The sequence below is a fragment of the Pristiophorus japonicus genome, chromosome 3 (genome assembly GCF_044704955.1).
Source record: "Pristiophorus japonicus isolate sPriJap1 chromosome 3, sPriJap1.hap1, whole genome shotgun sequence".
Classification (NCBI taxonomy): domain Eukaryota; kingdom Metazoa; phylum Chordata; class Chondrichthyes; family Pristiophoridae; genus Pristiophorus; species Pristiophorus japonicus.
The window spans coordinates 147647238-147660212 of record NC_091979.1 but is presented as its reverse complement, the minus strand read 5'-3'; positions in this window follow the sequence as shown (position 1 = coordinate 147660212).

Below are 12975 nucleotides of genomic sequence, written 5' to 3'. Positions count from 1 at the left end.
GTCCAGAAGCCAGCGAAGATTCTGCCCAATCATGAGCTCAGCAGGTGTCTTCCCCGTTAGCGAGTGCTTTGTCGAACGGTATGTGCGGAGAATAGTCTGAACCGCTTCGTCGAATGTTTGGCCTGCTGTGAGGTTGACTTTCAAACCCTCTTTGATGATGCCGTTAAATCGCTCAACACTTCTGCTGCTTTGAGGATTGGACCGAGCAGTAAGGTGATGCTTGATAGCATGACGAATGAGGAAATCTCGGAACTGGTCGGACACAAACTGTGGTCCATTGTCAGTGATTAAGACCTCTGGGAGACTCCACCTCGTGAACGTAAGCTGCAGAATAGTGACAATTGTTGATGAGGTCACAGAACTTGTTGTAGCAATTTCTGGCCATTTGGAATACAGGTCATGCACTACAACAAGGAAATGCTGGTGCTGTGGAGCTGCTTCAACTGTATCAAACATATCCAACTGAAGTTGTTGCCATGGTTTTGTGGCCATGCAATGGGCTTCATTGGCACTGGTCGGATGTTTGTGGCCTTTTCGCTCAGACTGCGTGCTTCGCAGTGTGAGACAAACTCCTCGATGCGAGTGTCAATCCCAGGCCACCATACTGAATCGTGACATCTCTGCTTCATGTGGAAAATGCCAGGGTGTCCATCATGTGCCAATGAAAGAACGCGCTGTTGAAGCGACTTGGGAATTACTGCTCTATTACCACGAGCTAGACAGCCATCATTCCAAACGAAAAATTCATTGTGAAGTCTGTGAAATATTTTCAGCTCTTCTGGAATTTGCTTAGACCACTCAGTCTGGAGGAAGTGGCACATGTGTTGGAGCATAGCATCGTGCTGTGATTCAGTTTTGAGTTCATCAGAGACAAGGTTTCTGATGGACTGAGTGATGATCGACGTGACATATGTGTCGTCATCTGTGAACAAGTCAGCACCAGAGTCCGAAACCGGTGTCGAGCGGCTGAGCACGTCAGCTATGTGGTTGCAACTGCCAGCGATGTACTGTACATCAAAGTTATACTGATGAAGGCGATCTGACTATCGGTTGATTCGTAGTGGTCTGTGCCCAGATCCAGTTGTAGCGAGTAGTGTAGTTAGCGCTTGGTGATCCGTACGGAGGGTAAATGTCTTGCAATCGAGGTAGATGTGCCAGCGTTCACATGCATGGATGTAAGCGAGTGCTTCACGTTCCCCTGTAGAGTATTTACATTCTGCAGACGAGAGCGTGCGAGAGGCAAAGGTGACTGGGCATTCCAGGCCATCAATCCATTGTGAAAGCACAGCACCCATGGTGGTGCCTGATACATCCGTGGTGATGTACGTAGTGGCATTCGGGTCAAAGTTCGCGAGGATAGGCGGGGATGTGATTTTCTCCGTAAGCATGGTGAATTCCTGAGCCTGGGAATCTGTCCATTCCCAAGGGATATCCTTGCGCAGCAACTTGCGAAGTGGTTCGGCAATGTGCGTAGTGCAGGACGAACTTCAGATAGAAGCTGCAAGTGCTGAGGAATGATGAAAGTTCTTTGACATTGGTAGCCTCCTGCATTCGCTGGATCACATCAATGTTGTCAAGTGTTGGCTTGACACCTTGTGCTGTGACTCTGTAGCCCAGAAAGTTTATTTCTCCAGCAGTGAATGTACACTTATCGGCACGGTTAGAATTTGTGGGGAATATAAAGTAACGATTAACTGTTTTTTGCTACAGGACCAATACCCACTACCCAAGGCAGACGACCTATTCACAACCCTGGCTGGAGGGAAGACATTCACCAAGCAGGACCTGACCTCAGCCTACATGATGCAGGAGCTGGAGAAGTCTTCGAAAGGCCTCACCTGCATCAACACGCACAAAGGTCTGTTCTTCGATGATCGGTGCCCGTTCGGGATTCGGTCGGCCAGGGCAATCTTCCAACAGAACATGGAGAGCCTGCTAAAGTTGGTTCCTCGCACCATAGTTTTCCAGGACGACGTACAGGTCAGGACACTGCTGAGCACTTGAAGAATCTGGAAGAGGTTCTTAGTCGGTTGGATCGCGTGGGGCTCAGGTTGAAACACTCAAAGTGTGTTTTCCTGGCGAAGGAGGTCGAGTGCTTAGGAAGAAGAATCGCAGCTGACGACATCAGACCCACTGACGCCAAAACCGAGGCCATCAAGAACTCGCCGAGACCACAGAATGTGACAGAGCTGCGGTCGTTCCTGGGACTCCTCAACTATTTCGGTAATTTCCTACTTGGGTTAAGCACCTTGCTAGAACCCCCTCATGCGATACTGCGCAAGGGAGACGACTGGGTATGGGGGAATTCACAAGAAGCTGCCTTTAAGAAAGCCAGAAATCTGTTTTGTTCAACCAAACTGCTTGTCCTTGTAAATCACGGTATAATCCTTGTAAAAGATTACTGCTTGTTTGCGATGCATCATCATACGGGGTCGGGTGTATGTTACAACAGGCTAACGAATCGGGGATCTTGCAACCGGTCACTTATGCATCCAGCAGTTTGTCCAAGGCCAAAAGGCCTACAGCATGATTGAAAAAGAGGCTCTGGCATGCGTTTACGGGTAAAAAAATGTATCAGTACTTATTTGGCCTCAAGTTTGAGCTTGAAACTGACCACAAGCCGCTCATATCGCTGTTCTCTGAGAGCGAAAGGATTAACACCAATGCCTCTGCCCGCATCCAAAGGTGGCCGCTCACGATGTTGGCATACAACTTTGTAATCCGCCACAGACCGGGCACAGAGAACTGCGCAGATGCTCTCAGTCAGCTGCCATTGCCCACCACTGGGGTGGAAATGGCACAGCCAGCAGACTTGCTTACGGTCATGGAGGCATTCGAGAATGAAAAGTCCCCCATTACGGCCCACCAGATCAGGACCTGGACCAGCCAGGATCCTTTTCTGTCCTTGGTAAAAAACTGTGTCCTCCATGGGAGCTGGTCCAGTGTCCCAGCGGGAGGCGATTAAGCCATTCTACAGACGCAAAGACGAAATGATCCTGCAGTCGGACTGTCTGTTATGGGGCAATCACGTGGTCTTGCCCAAGAAAGGCAGAGATACGTTTATATGTGAACTGCTTTGCACCCACCCAGGCATTGTAATGATGAAAGCCATAGCCATTTCCTGGCCTGGCATCGACTCAGATTTAGAGTTATGTGTGCACCAGTGCAACACTTGCTCTCAGCTGAGCAATGCACCCAGAGAGGCACCACTAAGTTTGTGGTCGTGGCCCTCCAAACCATGGTCAAGGATCCACGTGGACTATGCAGGCCCATTTCTAGGCAAAATGTTTTTGGTTGTCGTGGACGCTTACTCAAAATTGATTGAATATGCGATAATGTCTGTAAGCATGTCCACAGCAACTATTGAAAGCCTACGAGCCATGTTTGCCACGCACGGCTTGCCTGATGTCCTCGTCAGCGACAATGGGCTGTGCTTCACCAGTGCTGAATTCAAGGAATTCATGACCCACAATGGGATCAAACAGATCACATCTGCCCCGTTCAAGCCCCCATCCAACAGCCAGGCAGAACGGACAGTTCAGACCATCAAGCAAAGCTTTAAACGTGCGTCGGAAGGCTCCCTGCAGACCCGGCTGTCTCGAGTGCTGCTCAGCTACCACACCAGACCCCACTCACTCACTGGGGTTCCCCCAGCTGAGTTGCTCATGAATAGGGCGCTAATAGGGTGTCTCTTGTCCACTCTGATCTCCATGATGATATGGAGGGCAAGCGGCATCAACAAAGTATGTACCATGACCGCACAAATTTGTCACGCGATAGTGAGATCAATGATCCTGTGTTTGTGCTCAAATTATAGACATGGTCCCAAATGGATCGCTGGCACGGTCACAGCCAAAGAGGGGAGCAGGGTGTTTCAGGTCAAATTGGCCAATGGACAAACAACAGAAAATATTTGGACCAAATCAAATTACGGTTCACCAACAGCTACGAACAACCCGAAGACACCACCAACTTTGACCTTCCAACACACACACAAGTGGCAACTGACATCATGGTTGACCACGAAGCCGAACTCACCATCCCCAGCAGCCCAATAAGGCTGGCTGCCCAACAGCCCAGTGAAGAACTAACCAACTCACCCACACCTGCATTTCTACCGAGACGATCGACAAGGGAGCGAAAAGCTCCAGATCATCTCATCTTGTAAATAAGTGTACTATTGACTTCACGGGGGAGTGATGTTATGTATTTAACCCCTTGTAACCTGTGTTACACTACCACCAGAGGGCCTACCTGTTGGAGTCCCAAGGGATCCCAGCATGCCTTGGGAGCACGGTATATAAGCAGGCCACCCACGAGGTACCTGCACTCTGGAGTCTTATTAAAGGAGCACTTGCTCATTGTACACAGTACTCAGTTTCATCCTTTGTTATGAGTATATCACTAGCCACAAATTCCGGGCCATGAGTAATTTTCATGTTTGCCACAGGCAGAAAACGGGCATGGAATGGAAAATCAGCCTGTGTATATCATAGGCGGCAGATCCTCATTACCCGTTACTTTTCTGCCCGAACCGAAAGTGAAAATTGTCACCGCTGTGGCCCCTGCCACGGCTCTTATCATAGTCACAAATGACATCCTTTGTGACTGTGACAATGCTAAACTATCCCTCCTCGTCCTTCTCGACCTGTCTGCAGCCTTTGCCACGGTTGACCATTCCATCCTCCTCCAAAGCCTCTCCATCGTCGTCCAGCTGGGTGGGCCTGCACTTGCCTGGTTCCATTCTTATCTATCTAATCGTAGCCAGAGAATCACTGGCTTCTCTTTCCGCTCCCGCATTGTTACTTTTGGCATCCCCCAAGGATCTATCCTTGGCACCACAACCACGCCTCCCCACTCCCGCTTACTTTTCATTTACAATCCATTGTCTTCGGTCCCCGCTAGAAACTTTTTAGCATTGCTCTCTCATCTTTGGGTGTAAAAACTGATTTTGGCAGTTGGAGCCTGCACCTAATGACTGGCGGTAAAATCAGCACTCAGGTGGTGACACCGCCTCAAAAACGGTAGTACCAAATTTCCACCCCTTTGCCTTTCACAATCTCGGGACGTCCTAAAGTGCCTTACAGTCAAAGAAGCACTTTTGAAGTATAGTTACTGTTGTAATGTAGGAAACATTAATGTAGGTTGCCCCAAGGCTGTGAAACCTTTTGAGACTTAGGGATGAATTGTAACCCCCAAAAACAGGTGGGCTGGGGTTGGGTGAGATGTTAACATCTCCCCATGCTCCCATTAGCAGGTACAGGCTCCCTACCCATGACTGTGGCCTGCTCTGGAGGGCTCCCCGCCTGACTGGAAGCCAATCCTGTCAATCAGGCTAACTTCCGGGCAGGGATCCTGGCAAAGAAAATTGTTGTATACTGTGGAGTTGTAACAGTTTCTGAGTTTTCCATCTGAAACTCCGCACCCCCACAGCCCCACTTACACAACTTGGACCTTATTTATGGGTTGTCTGGAAGCTTGAGACAAAATAGGGCAGAGAGGTTTGAAACATGCTGTAAACAAAACTTTCACTTCAAAAGGATTGGCTGTTGTGAAAAACTTGCTCATGCTTTTGTAGTTTGGGTTTTTGTGGTTAGACCGATAATGCTCGGTGGTAATGGAAACATTGCTTATTGTGTGTTGTGTGTACCTGTAGTGCTCTGAACTGACATTGCACTGTATTGTGAAGTCAGATATTTTGCATAATATTGCAGTGTTCCCAGGATATGTAGATCAAAGTGTCACATTATCTTAAAGGGTTGCTGGACACCTTAAAGCTCTACTGCTTGTAAAGGGTAAAAAAAAACCAGGATGACAAATGACACCCTTTCTGGAGGTTCTGCTGTAGGATTATACAGAATTACATAGAATTACATAGAATATAGAGGCCAACTAGTCTGGTGCGGGTGATTATATTCTACACGGCTCCTCCCATTCCATCCATCTCATCTCAGTCTTTCAGCAAATCTTTCTATTCCCTTTTCTCACATCTACTCATCTAGCTTCCTTTTGAAAGTATCTAAACTATTTTCTCAACCATGAGTGAGAATTTTTTGTTTATTCATTCTTGGGATGTGGGTGTCACCGGCAAAGCCAGCGTTTATTGCCCATCCCTTGTTGCCCTTGAGAAGGTGGTGGTGAGCTTTCTCCTTGAACCTCTGTGTAGTGAAGGTGCTCCCACAGTGCTGTTGTAGGGAACTCCAGGATTGTGACCCAGCGACAATGAAGGAATGGCGATATATGTCCAGGTTGTGGCCCTTTTGTGAGTGTGTGGCGGGGTGTAGGGGTGGCAGTGGTGGTCATCCTCTGCAAAGGAGTGGATCAAGCAGTCTGCATGGAGGTTGCAGAAAGAGTGAATCCTGTGACCATATCCTGCAAGCAGGTGAGGAAGAAATTTTCTAGTCTCTGAACAGTTGCTAAGGTAAATGTGCTCATATTTTGGGGCCGGAATTGGTCGACATACCGACCCATACCGCCAATGTAACGCCAGCGTACCAACCAAAAATGCAAAATTCGTCAACAAACACCTACATACCGTCGACATACCGCCCGGTGGAAAATTTATCAGTGACATACCGCCAGGTGATATGCACACCTTCCCCCATGCAGACCGCTGACACACCGCCCAAAAGTGCACAATTCATGACTTACCACCGACATACCACCGGAGCTGCATACTGTACTGGAAAAGGTGGTGTTAAGTCGATCTTAAGTGGGAGGTATGGACACAGAGCTGACAGGTCAGTTTGATTTTTATAATTCTGCACAGTTTAATGTATTTTTAAATGGATGGTAGTATTTTCTAGTGTTAGGCAATCATATATAAATGTTCTAATAAAGTCTTATTTACTCCTCTATTAATTAATTATAATAAAAATGTTAGTGTCTTTCACCCCCCAGTCTCTCTCACTCCTCCAGTCTCTCCCCCCCCACCCCACAGTGATCTCCCTTCACCCACAGCGATCTCCCCCCCTCCCACAATGATCTCTTCTCCCCACACAGCAATCTCTTTCCCCCCACAACGATCTGTTCCCACACCACAGCAATCTCCTCCCCTCCCCACAACGATCCCCCCCCATAGCAATTTCCCCCCCCCACCCCACAGCGATCTCCCTCCACCCACAGTGATCTCCCTCTGCACCAACAGCGATCTCCACACCCCACCCCCGCAACGATCTCTCCCCCCCCCACACAGCGATCACTTTCCCCCCACAACGATCTGTTCCCCCACCACAGCAATCTCCCCCCCTCCCCACAGCGATCCCCCCCCCCCCCCCCCGTAATATCAATTCTCCCCCCCCCCCACCCCACAGCGATCTCAGGCCGGCAGTCTCTGGCCTCTCATTGGTGCCTCTCGGGGGGACGGAGCTTCACAGCAGCACGCACAACTCAGGAGCTGAAGATTCCCGAGTCAAAAGGCCTCTCCGCCGCACACCGCCCATTGCACTCCACTCCTGCCCGCTGCACTCCGCTCGGCTTACCGCCGAGAAAAAATCGATGAAGTTCCTGCCCTCTCAGCCCTAGCGCTAGCGGTACCGGGCGGTAAAAAACAACACACCGCCATGTGTTTCACCAATTTCGGCCCCTTTGCTTTACTGCACAATGTTGCCTTCCAATGTATTTTAACAGTAATTAATCGGTACTCTAACCCTCCCATCATAGCATTCAGCTGTATTTTCAAGAAGCCCAATCTCTTGCCTCGATTGGCAATTGAAAACTAGCTATCTAAATCATCTTCTTCATATAGGCGTAGTTGTCTTCTCATGTTTAAACAATAGAGGCATTTGTAAAATGTAATTGTAATTATCTCATTTGTTGGTAGATCCAATTGGTCCAAGCTATCTGATAATTCTGGTACATTTTACTTCATCTAATTTAAAAAAAACTTCTATTTTTAAGTCGTAAAAGACAATATGATTGGTAATGATGGCAGAAGAAAGTAAAATTGAGTATAAGCATTTGATGATGTTCTTCTATTCAGCAATAATGCGAAAGTCACATGGCTTCACTCTAATGCACCTAAAAAGCCTAGCATCTTTGTGAATTGTACATGCATGTTTTATATGGAATATATTGAATGAAGAAGAGCATTAGGTTTTAAAACATGAATTTAGTTTTTGATGATTCACACCATGTTTAAAATATTGTGGTTCGTTAAATATTTTGGCTAGTAGGGGTTCTTGAATTGTATAAGTGGTTCATTTTATCAAAATATTACTTAGTAACGTGACTCTTTGGTTCATTTATTACACACTGTGAACCCAATGACACCTACTACAGCCTGAATCTAATGAGCTCAGCTACTCCGAGACTTTCATATAGCAGTTACCCAGATTTTTATAAAGTACCTTATTAATATTCAGAGTTTATGTAAATTAAGTTTCTGCGCTGCTCTCTGTTGAATTTTTTTGGCTTGTGCATATTTGCATCAGCCAATAATTTCAACGTGGATTACCTTATAAATATGCATATGATGTTCTTAAAATTGGAACTGAAATGCTGCACTCACAAAAACATACATAAGGATCATGTTGAAGTGTTGTCCTTGAAATTGCGAACTTGAAGATGTAAACTGCTTCCTATTATATGACAATCTACAGAGCTTGGCATTCCAGTTCTTACCAGGCACAGGGAAAGGAACCAGTCGACAGTAATTAGCAGCTTGATCTCATGCGCAATTTTATAATTAAAAAAATTGAACAAAACACCTTAGAAATGTAATTTTTGACAAGTACAATATTTGAATTTCATTGCTAAGACTGTAGTAATAGACTGTTGCAGCTTTAAAATATTTGAGGATGTTATTTGGTGTCTCCTGGGCACACAATAATGAATAAAGACACCATCTGCTGGCTTCCGAGGACCAGAAACTGCAATAGGAATTATGTTAAATGATGTCTTTAGTGAAGCTTTTTCTACTAAAGTGCACAATTATCATTAATTGTTGCTGCCCATGTGTAACATGCACTGGATGTTAATATGGCTGCAATACAAAAATTACATTTTTAAATTTTCTTATTTGGCATTTCCCTACTAAAATTGTAAATATAGAATTATAACTTTTCCTCATTTACTTGAAGAACAATGTGAACTCAAAAATGTTATTTGGGTTCATTTCTCAAATGCTTTTCTTTTATGCCCGGATATTAATTTAATATATTTTCTCTCACTCTTGGGTCTCCTGTACCACAAAGTATTACCTGGTAAGGGATGAGGAGTGATGGGTGGGACATTGTGGGGGTTGGAGGAGGGTGGCTCCAGACAGCAGAATTTTGCACCTCTGCCAATGCTACACTGAAGTTGGATGGTATGGGCACAATAGTGGCCTGAGGACACCAATGTGATAGTGGTTTCTGGAGGGAAGTCTGTAGCCTCTGCTCATTGCTCTCCTGATGGGCTTGTTAAGATTTCGAATGACATCTGTGAGGAATCACAAACATAAAAGCTGTCTCCTTAAACCTATCCCCTACTCTCAAATCATTTTCAGAAACATTCCATAAAATAAGGCTTGCTGACTTTTTGTGAGTGAAGTAGTTCTGCTTCGTGAAGGCAGAAAACATCTTTCAATGCTGTACTCTGAATATATTAAAAGCTTGGGTTCAATAGTGCGTACCTTTACAAATCCCACCACTATTACATGAATGCAGATTACACAGCATTGAAAACAATGACTGCGGAAGGAACACATTTAAGAAAACACATAGATGAAGGAATAGTCTCCACCTCTAAGTTGTGGTTCCTGTGCCAAGGATCATCATTTTTTAGTGATTGACTTGGACGATTTAGTTCTTCTCTTATTTGACAATGGACAAGACATTTAAGGACTGGTACAGATTGTCACTATTTCAGTACATTGCAACCACATTACTTAATATTGACTACCATAAAATATAATATATCTGACCACTTCAGATTGATGCAGCACTGAAAGAACTGTAAGGAATTTTGAAAGACTGCTTAATTGAACTTCTCAAATGTCACATAGTGCTGACGATGTTAAAATTCATAGTGGTTGCATCATTTCTATTTCCTGTAAAAAATGCAAACCAAATTGAAATGTAGCTGCTATGTGTCACTTATGTTTACAAAAATTAGGAATCAAAATCTTTATTCTACTTTCATCGTAGGTGGTCCCTCGAAAGAGGATGACTTGCTTCCACAAGAGTTCACAGAAGTTTCAATGAAATATAGACACATCGAAAATAGGTGCAGGAGTAGGCCATTCGGCCCTTCGAGCCTGCACCACCATTCAATAAGATCATGGCTGATCATTCACCTCAGTACCTCTTTCCCGCTTTCTCTCCATACCCCTTGATCCCTTTAACTGTAAGGGCTATATCTAACTCCCTCTTGAATATATCCAATGAACTGGCGTCAACGACTCTCTGCGGTTGGGAATTCCACAGGTTAACAACTCTCTGAGTGAAGAAGTTCCTCCTCATCTCAGTCCTAAATTTCCTACCCCTTATTCTAAGACTGTGTCCCCTGGTTCTGGACTTCTCCAACATCGGGAACATTCTTCCCGCATCTAACCTGTCCAGTCCCATCAGAATCTTATACATTTCTATGAGATCCCCTCTCATCCTTCTAAACTCCAGTGTATAAAGGCCCAGTTAATCCAGTCTCTCCTCGTATGTCAGTCCAGCCAACCCTGGAATCAGTCTGGTAAACCTTCGCTGCACTCCATCAATAGCAAGAACATCCTTCCTCAGATTAGGAGACCAAAACTGAGCACAATATTCCAGGTGAGGCCTCACCAAGGCCCTGTACAATTGCAGTAAGACCTTCCTGCTCCTATACACAAATCCCCTAACTATGAAGGCCAAAATGCCATTTGCCTTCTTCACCGCCTGCTGCACCTGTATGCCAACTTTCAATGACTGATGAATCATGACTCCCAGGTCTCGTAGCACCTCCCCTTTTCCTAATCTGCCGCCATTCAGATAATACTCTGCCCTCGTGTTTCTGCCACCAGAGTGGATAACCTCAGATTTATCCACATTATACTGCATCTGCCATGCCATGAAGGACCCGATGTTCCAGTCCTGAACTCCAATTGAGGGGGTGGAAGATGCCTATGCGTGGATTTTTTTACCGTGTGGTGACCGTTGCACATCAGCCACCACTTCTACTTTAACTCTCTCTCAACTGTTGATTTTTGAAAATGTGTTTCTTAGGTTCCCAAAAGCAGTGAACTGATCAAGAGGCTGAGATTCCAATTGTTGTGTGTTGGAGTCTGAGTTGTTACATCTTACAGTACAACGTAACATGTACAAAGTACACCAAGTTGTTATGATCTGGAATGCACTGCCTGAAAGGGTGGTGGAAGCAGATTCAATAGTAACTTTCAAATGGGAATTGGATAAATACCCGAAGAGGGAAAATTTGCAGTGCTATGGTGAAAGGGCTGGGGTGTGAGACTAATTGGATAGCTCTTTCAAAGAGTTGGCACAGGCCCTTTGGGCCAAAAGGCCTCTTTCTGTGCAGTATCATTCTATAATTTTATGATTCTATGAACATGAAGAATGGACAAATACATGGAAATGCCCAGGCTGTCCCAACATCCCTTTTGCCCACTGTAATGAAAGTTTAGGAAAACACTATGGAACAAATGACAACAAACCAATAATTAGCCCATTAACAGGCACTGCATCTAAGAAATGAACTCCACACCAATCTACAAAAGCAAAATATTGTGGATGCTGGAAATCTGGAAATGCTCAGCAGGTCAGGCAGCATCTGTGGAGAGAGAAACAGAGTTAACGTTTCAGGTCAATGACCTTTCATCAGAACTGGAAAAAGTTAGAGATGTATCAGATTTAAAGCAAATACAGAGGCACGGAAAGGGGGGGGGGGGAGGAAAGAACAAAAGGGAAGGTCTGCGATAGGATGGAAGGCAGGAGAGATAAAAAGACAAAAAGGATGATGGTACAAAGCAAAAGGAGATGGTAATGGGACAAGTAAAGAAACATAAGATGGGTCAGAAGAGGTGTAAATGGGAATGGCAGAATCATCAACAACTGCATCTGAAAAAATAGGGGCAGAGATTATGGTCTGAAATTGTTGAACTCGATGTTGTGATGAAAGGTCATCAAGCTAAAACGCTAACTGTTTCTGTCTCCACAAATACTGCCTGACCTGCTGAGTATTTCCGGCACTTTCTGTTTTTATTGCCTTACCAATATCTAGGTGTGTTGATCAGAAACTTCAGAGCCGAGGTTCAAAAATGACCAAGACTGAAAACATCTTGACTGTAAAAGAAGTTATCAATGACCAAATAAAAGCAATCTGACTTCTGAAACCTCTTTACAATTATTATGATGAATTATGTAATGGCCAATTTTTTGCAGTTCTGGATAAGCTATTACACTGAATTTTAAAACTCTACAGATAAGCCTCTTTATACGTACACTCAACGTGTCAAATAAGAAATAAATGGAGAAACACAAGCTGGCTACTCTCTGGAATCTAAGGGAACGCTGGGGGAGAAATTCTGGGCATTTGCGCCTCCTGTTAGCGCCCCCAGGACACAAATTACTTTTTGCCCGGACACAGCACCACTTATAATTCCCGCGAAATTACAGAGGAGTTTAGCAGTAGCGGTAACCGGTAGCGCCCCGCTCCGCTGCGCTGGCGATGATGATGTCATCACTGTGTGCAGCGACCCATTTTCGTCCCTGGGCAAAGATTTGGTAGTGTCTCCTGAAGCTGCACCAGATGATGCCAGCAACAGCTTCAGGGGTGCATTCTATGCTGTAGGCCATGAGCGGGGCTAACTTTAAAGGGTTAAAGGGGAGGTGACGATTTCAAAATAAAAAATTGGCTGACTAACTGCAGGATGTTGAATCATAGGGTCCGTACCGCGATCTTCCAGCCCGGCACTCTGCTTGTGTGCTGGGCTGATGCCATGATAACCCGTTCCCCAGTGGTCCAGGTAAGTACCCATTTTCCCCTGACAGAGTCAGCAGCTTGGCC